The sequence below is a fragment of the Sturnus vulgaris genome, unplaced genomic scaffold, assembly GCF_052056855.1.
Source record: "Sturnus vulgaris isolate bStuVul1 unplaced genomic scaffold, bStuVul1.hap1 Scaffold_521, whole genome shotgun sequence".
Taxonomy (NCBI): Eukaryota; Metazoa; Chordata; class Aves; order Passeriformes; family Sturnidae; genus Sturnus; species Sturnus vulgaris.
Window position 1 is genome coordinate 532,377 of NW_028276515.1, and position 7,568 is coordinate 539,944.

A 7,568-nucleotide genomic window follows, 5' to 3' on the forward strand; every position below is an offset into this window, starting at 1 on the left:
AAGGGAGAGAGTTCCAAGCACCAGAGTCCCCACCCGTCATAAAATCCTCTCAATGAATGCCCCTAAAAAACCCTGACCCAAACTAAAAATGCCCTGCCTCTAACCAAATGAAAAAAAAAACCTTTTATATATAAAAATCATCTATTTTTTAATATTTAATTTCTAGTCATAATCTATACATATTTCATATATTCAATTTAATTGCTATTCTATTTATCATATATACAATATTATTTTATTATTCATTATATACATAGATTTATATTACTAATGTTATTTCTATTTTATCTATATCCATCTATATTTGTAGGTTCATAGTTTTTAATATTATTTCTTTAAAAGCTCTGCCTCTAACCAAATAGAAACAAAAAACTCGATTATTTTAAATTATATTTGAATATATTTTTCTATTTAGTTTTCATATTTATATCTGTAGATTTATATGTCTATATTGTGGATTCTATATTTATATACTATTTAATGTAGTTTTTACTAGTATATTAATATACTAGATGCTATTTACATTCTATTATAACATACTATTTAATATAAGATATTAAAATCGATAAATTATTTATATTACATACTACATACATGTATTTTATATTTATATTTATTTCTATATATTTATACTTACATATATATATGCATATATAGTTATAATAATTTTATGTCAGTATCTATTTTTGCATATTGGTATATTTTTGCCTATATTATTTTCAAAAAACCCTCCTCTAACCAAATAAAAAACAATAAAACATTCCTTTTAAAGTCTGAATATTTATATATTTCTATTTTCATAACATAATATAATGTAATGTAATATATTTATATATTGGTTTCTTATATTTGCTTCTATATTTTTATTCTTTATCTTTTCTATTTACAGTATCTATAAAAAAACCCTACCTCTAGCCAAACACAAACCAATAAAACATTCCTTTTAGACTATATTTAGCTGTTTTTTAAGGTTCTGTTTTTCATGCATTCTACACCCACCCCTCCCTCTCAATGTTCTGGCACCCACCATGACCCCCCGCCATGCCCGACTCACCTGCTCCTCCAGCGCAGCCCGGCTCCCTCTCCCAGGGACCTTGGGGTGCCCCAAACCACGTCGGAGCCCCCCTCAGCCTTTTTTCCTCACCCCAAAGAAGGCACAGAACGACTCCTTTAATGAAGTTGTTTTAACAATTGTAAGGCTAGAGCTTTTGGTATCCACTGCTTGCCATCCCTTGTAAACCAATTTTTTTCTTCTTTCTTCTGCAGCTTAATAAACCTCTTTTTTTCCCCATAGTTTTCCAAATGCATGTATTACCGCATATGCATATTTAGAATCAGTAAATATATTTAATGTCTTGTCCTGCTATAATTCACAGGCTCTCACAAGCGTGTGCAGCTCTGCTGTCTGAGCTGACCAGGTGGCTGGTAACCTCCCCCCTTCCTTTAATTGCTTTCCATTCACGATAGAGTATCCTGTAAATCATGAAGAATGGGGGGGAAAAATCAGTGAGAAATGGGGAAAAAAATCCATGAAAAATGGGGGAACAAATCAGTGAGCAACGGGAAAAGTGGGGAAAAGTTAATTGAGAAATGGGGAAAAAATCAGTGAGAAATGGGGGAAAGTGGGGAAAAAATCCGTGAGAAATGGGGGAAAAATCAGTGAGAAATGGGTGGGGAAATTCCATGAAAAATGGCGAAAGAAATCAGTGAGAAATGGGGAAAAATGGGTAAAAAATCAGTGCGAAATGGGGGGGGGGGGGGGAATCAATGAGAAATCGGGGAAAAACATAAGTAAGAAACGGGGGGGGGAAAAATCCATGAAAATGGGGAAAAATCAGTGGGAAATGGGGATAAATCTGGAAAAAATCCATGAAAAATGGGGGAAAATATCAGTGAGAAATGGGGAAAATGGGGAAAAAGTCAGTGAGAAATGGGGAAAAATCAGTGAAAAACGGGGGAAAACTCCATGAAGAATGGGGAAAAAATCAGTGAGAAATGGGGAAAAAAATCCCTGAAAAATGGGGGAAAATATCAGTGAGAAATGGGAAAAAATGGGGAAAAAAATCATTGATAAATCGGGGGAAAAATCAGTGTGAAAGGGGGGGAAAAATCGGGATCGGGGACGTGGACCGGGACTGGATCGGGACCGGGACGGGGAAATGGGACAGGGACCGGGATCGCGGACGGGGACCTGGGACAGGGACCGGAACCGGGATCGGAGACGGGGACTGGAGACAGGGACCGGGATTGGGGACTGGGACCAGGACCGTGATCGGGTTCCGGGACGGGGAACTGGGACTGGGACCAGGATCGGGGACCGGAACCGGGACTGGGACCGGGACCAGGACTGGGGACGGGGACTGGGGACAGTGACCGGGACCGCAATCGGCACCGCCCCCCGAACCGCTCCCGGAACCGCTCCCCGGGCTACCCCGGCACGGCGACCGGGAACGCCCCCGGCACCGCCCCCGGCACCGCCCCCGGTGCCGCCCCCGGCACTGCCCCGGCACCGCCCCGGGTAGCGCCCCCGGCACCGCCCCCGGGGCGGGCCGCCGAACGCACGCGATGACGCGCGGGGGGCGGGACGGCGCGGGGCGGTGACGCGCTTCATGCCAGGAGCAGGGCCCGGGTGCGACGAAGACGGGAGCGGGACGACCCGATACCGCGCGGGGCCGCGGGCCCGGCGGAGCCCGGCCCGCTGGGTAGGGGCCGCCAATGGCACCGGGGCTTCTGCTTCGGCTTCTGTCCGTGTCGGCGGGGAGGCCCCAGCCAGCGGTGCCCCTCTCCCTCGGCGACACGGGCGTGGAACTCGGCATCGGGCGCTGCATCGCCGCGGACAGCAGGGGGCGCACGGGTACCGATACTGCCATGGGGCCCGGCGCTGCTCTCCTGCTCCGCCGCCAGGCGGCGCTGCGCTGCCGTCCTGCCGCGCCTCCGGGCACGCTCGGTTTCCTCGGGACCCTCGGGACCGGCCGGGACGCGGGGACTGCCCGTGCGGACCCGGGGACCCCGGGCCCCGCCTGTCCCGCCGCTGCGGAGGCGGGGGATGCTTTATGGGACTGCCCGAGCTGGCGGTGCCGGGTCTGGGGCGTTGGGGCGCGCCTTGGGGGGCTGCGGGTGCGCTCGTTTCCTCTTCTGCATGGCCTTCTGTGTGAGCATCTCTCGTTGCGACTGCTCTTGGAGAGTCAAACCCCTCCTCCTAAGTGGTCTCAGGAGCCTGGCAGGGTGAGTTTTGTTTCACAGGGGAAAGGGCCACTGGTCGTGTCCAGAGACCTGTGCACCCAGCCAGGTTTCTGCCTGATAAAATTCCAAATGGATGAGGATTTCTCCCAGCCCCAAGCTGCCCCCACCTGTAACCCTGGCTGCCTTTGGGGTGCCCAAAGCCTCCTCTGTGCAGATCTCAGGAACCTGGGAGGGGTGAACAATGTTGCACAGGGAAAAACCCCACAGATTTTATCTCCGGGCCTGGGGCCAGGAGCAGGCATTTGCGTGCTAGAATTCCAGAAGGAGCACGGTGTCTCCCAGACCCAAGCCGCATCCAGCTGTGACCCAGCTGCTCTTGGAGTGCCAAAAGCCTCCTCGTAGCTGATCTCAGGAACCCTGGAAGGGTGAGTTTGGTTTCACAGGGAAAAGGCCTCCGTTTGTGTCCAGAGATCAAATAAGGGACTCTGCTTTTCCTCTAGTTCTCCTTCCTGTTTTCACCTGGGCTACAAGGATGGGCATGGCCTGTATTTCTCATATCAAAGTGATGTTACTAAATTTGTCCAGAAGTTCTGATTGTTATTTTTATTAGTAGTAGTAATTTTCTGATAGAAAACACTCTCATTTTGCCTTTCCCACGTTGTTTCCAGGTGCTGCCCAGGATGGACATCTGTGGTCTCAGACAGTGATTCCCGAGGAGCAAGGAAAGCCTTTTCCTCACCTGCACAGTTCAGGTGGATGGGACAGAATTGGTGTGGCCTGACAAGGCAGGAACAGCTGTCTGTGTTCTGGAGTGCCTTGAAAGCTTTCTCCGTCAGGTTTGGAAGGGGTTTCTCTTTGGGATTTCTTGTGATGCAGCACCACGGGTATCCCTTTGTGCCAAGTCCAGTGCTAAAGGATTGAAGAACTGACAAGTGGGGTCTGGGATGAAAATGCCTCTAATAAAATTAAGCAAAGAATACAATAAGAGAAATGAGCATCCTTTTAATGTCTGAAATAGTTAGGAATAAAAATGCTGGAAAAGGGCACTCTGAATTGGTGTCACTTGTCATGGATAAAACCCCAGAGTGAGGAATCAGAGCAGAAGTTGAGAGCTGGAATCCTTCTGCAGTCGACTTAATTTTCTTTTCCTCCTCTCTTTCAGGACAGGAAGAATCACGACTCTCCTGCCATCTTTGCCAAGAGCTGTGGTGTTTGATCAGCCAAAGCCCAGAGGCTTCAGCACCAGAGGTCTGAGCCTGGAGGGCTCCTGGTGCTGCCCGTGCTGTGGGCTATGTCAGAGGATGCAGGGTTCCTCTTTGCCTCCCTGCTGGGATTAACTGCCATGGGAATGTGGGATCTGGGTGAAACTCCAGCTCTCCTGGTGTTCAGGGGAGCAAGGTCTGAGGGACTCCTCTCTGGGGATGTGCGGTGAAGGACTGAATAGTGTGGAAGGAGAGTATTTATAAACTGTATCACTGTTTCTCCCAAAATTGGGGTGGAGCACTGATGGGGGCGGTTGGGTTTGGTCTGGGCCTGTTATTCTTTGTGCAATTTTTAAATTCTCTTGTATGATTTACTGTCCGGTATCTTTCTAACAAAAGCTGACATAAATTTAGATTAAGGATTAGAACTTGGCTCCATTCATTGCAAACATTTGACAAGGCTGGAGGACTGGGGTGGTGACTGCTCTCAGGAAAGGTTACTTATTAATACTGTGTCAGATTTCCCGCAGTGACTGTCAGGCCTGCATGGCTGTGAGTTCGTGCTCTTCTCACTGGGGAAATAAGTTCAGCAAAATTAGAAATGTTAGAAAAATCCAGCCAAAAATTCCACCTCTGTACCCCCTAAGTTTTCCCAGTTTTTCCCAGCTAGGAGCTGCACAGAAGTCAGGCAGGGGAAGTGACAACAGGGAACAGCTGAAAAATTCAAAGGCACAAAGAGGAAAGGGGAAAGGTTTCAGAAAACAATTCTATGGTCTAAGAATAATTTCTGATTCCCTACTGAGAAGAACACGAACTCACAGCCATTCAGGCCTGACAGTCCCCTGCAGTGAGAGCTCAGCACACATCCACAGAGGCAAGTCCAGCATCTTAAATGAAAAAATAAAAATAAAAACCAGAAGAAAAAGGTGATTTCTTTTGCTTCAGAGTTATTTCAAGTTCTTAAAGCCCAAGCAACATTTGCTCTTGATTTTGGTTGGGTGAATCATGAGCAGTGGGCACGGGTCATGCCATTCATTGAGCAGAAAACCCGGGGTCATTTAGAGGGGACACAAGAACTGTTTGTGTAGCGACCTCGGGCTGCAGAGGGGCAGGAGAAAGGCCAAGGGAGCTCCCTGGGGCCACCAGGGCCTGTGGGGAACAGAATGGACGCTTGGATGACCAGTGGAGGTGAGGAGTGGATCTGAGTTCATCTACAGGGAAATAAGGAGGGGATACTCTGGAGTGAAAAGCTGAGGTGATGAGTTCACCCACCTGGGCACGAGTTGTGTTTGCACAAAGTGGGACCAGAGGTGAAGGTCAATCCAAAGTCGATCCTGCTTGACCTCTGAATTCCAGGATAAGTTTTACAAGCTGCCAAATGAGGGAGTAAAAATACACAAAAATGAAACCGAGAGCATTCATGAGGTTCCTGGGAGTCCATTACACTGTTGTCATAGAATTCTTAATGAGTTTTGAGCTTTTAATGACAACAATTCAGTACTTTCTTTGGATTATTCACTGTGTAGGATTTGGGGTTTATCTGGATTTTAAAGGCGTCCTGGTGGCCCTGACACTGCTCAGGAGCTGGTAGGAAAAGCAGGGTCAGAGCTCCTGGCAGGCACAGGGTGTTTTTCCCAGAGTGGACTGTGGAGGAATTGTTTGGGCCTTGGATTGTCCCTCTGGGTGATGCCAGTTGCTGTGATTTGTGTAATTCCATACATTTAACTCCCAATACTTCCCAGCCCAGGAGCTTGAGCTGACAGGGCAGCACACAGATTGTTCTCTGTGCTGTGCCCCGATTTGGGGTTGGCTGTCAGCTTTGCGAGCTCCCGTGAATTATGCCCATAGCCCCGAATTCCCTGCTCAATTCCCACTGCCATAACCTCACAGCGCCTCATGGAGTGGGGATATACTGTGGCAGGAAGCTCAGCAGCATCGGCACAGGGACAGGTGTATATTCCAAAGAATTTGCTGTTTCAAACCCTCATCCCCCAGCCCCGCCGATGTCCCTGGGGGGCACTTGACAGAGTTACCTGGATTTCAGCTGATTTCACCCCCCCGAGCTCGGGCTCCAGGTGATCTTTTCAAGCAGGAGAAGGCAGGGGCCGGAGGCGCTCGTGGCCCGTGCCGAGGCAGTCCCTGGGGCCACGAGAGGACATCTCTCCCTGCAGAATTTCAGTTCTTTCCAGAGCCTCAGCAGTGACAGAGGACAAAGAGGAAGAGGAGGAGGAGGAAGAAGGGGGAGAGGGTTTGAGAGGAGGGGAAGCCCAAATCCGTGCTGTGTGCGGAGCTCCGACAGCACGCTGCAGCCCGCAGCTCAGTGTGAGCACGGGGCAGAGGAGGCGATTTCTGGGCATTCAATCACCCTGAGGCGGGCCCGGCACCGCCCCTGCAGCACCGTCCCCAGCACAGCTCGGTACCGCTCCGGGATCACCCGGCCCCGCCCCCGGTGCCGCCCGGGACCACTGGGGACCGCCCCTAAAGCACCGCCCCGGCCCCGCCCGGTCCCGTCCCCGGGACCTCCGTGCCCCGCCTCGCCAAGTCCCGGCTCCGCCCCGAGCCTGCCCGGGCTGCGCCGGGACCATCGCTGGCGGCCCCGCCCCTCTTCCCCGGGCCGAAGCGGGCTGAAGGAGATGTCCGCACGATTGGAAACGCCGCCGAAAATCGCACCCGTGGCATCGGTGTCGGCGTCGTGCGCAGGCATCCCACTAGAGCGAGCGGGCTCCTTGCTGTGCCACCCTCCTTTTGCAGCCAGAGTTAGAAGGTCGGGGAGCGACACCCGAGCCGCCATCTTGGGAGAGGCAGGCGCGCAGTACCGCGCTCTGCCCACAGGGTGGCGCTTGGGAGACAGGCAAGGGATGGAATCAAGGCGTGTCCCAATCCTTGAGGAAATCCCCCTGAATGAACGCCCCAAAAAAACCCCGACCAGAACGGAGAAACCTCCTGCCTCTGTATGAGTGCAAAGGGTGTGCAAGGAGTGTACAAATAGTGTGCATTAGCAATCGATCGGCAGGCATTGGCAATCGATCGCCGATCTAATCGATCGGCAGGCATTAGCAATCGATCGCCGATGCAATCGATCGGCAGGCATTGGCAATCGATCGCCGATCTAATCGATCGGCAGGCGCGATCAATCGATCGCCGATATAATCGATCGGCAGGCATTAGGAATCGATCGCCGAT

General features: G+C 50.5%; 2 long non-coding RNA genes across 4 annotated transcripts; one reads left to right on the forward strand and one right to left on the reverse strand.

Annotated features, from left to right (window-relative positions):
- Positions 1-1,327: 1,327 nt before the first annotated feature.
- On the reverse strand, positions 1,328-6,866 carry LOC148217641 (uncharacterized). 2 transcript variants are annotated; one of them, XR_015800936.1, is made up of 4 exons: positions 6,419-6,866; positions 5,658-5,756; positions 3,923-4,108; positions 1,328-1,473 (listed from the first exon to the last, which is right to left on the reverse strand). It is a non-coding gene; the product is annotated as an uncharacterized LOC148217641 (long non-coding RNA). The 2 variants fall into 2 exon arrangements; XR_015800935.1 differs by having other exon boundaries at positions 3,923-4,139.
- LOC148217642 (uncharacterized) lies at positions 2,638-5,315 on the forward strand. Of its 2 annotated transcripts, XR_015800938.1 has the most exons (3): positions 2,638-3,225; positions 3,852-4,019; positions 4,346-5,315. It is a non-coding gene; the product is annotated as an uncharacterized LOC148217642 (long non-coding RNA). The 2 variants fall into 2 exon arrangements; XR_015800937.1 differs by having other exon boundaries at positions 2,638-4,019.
- Positions 6,867-7,568: the final 702 nt, after the last annotated feature.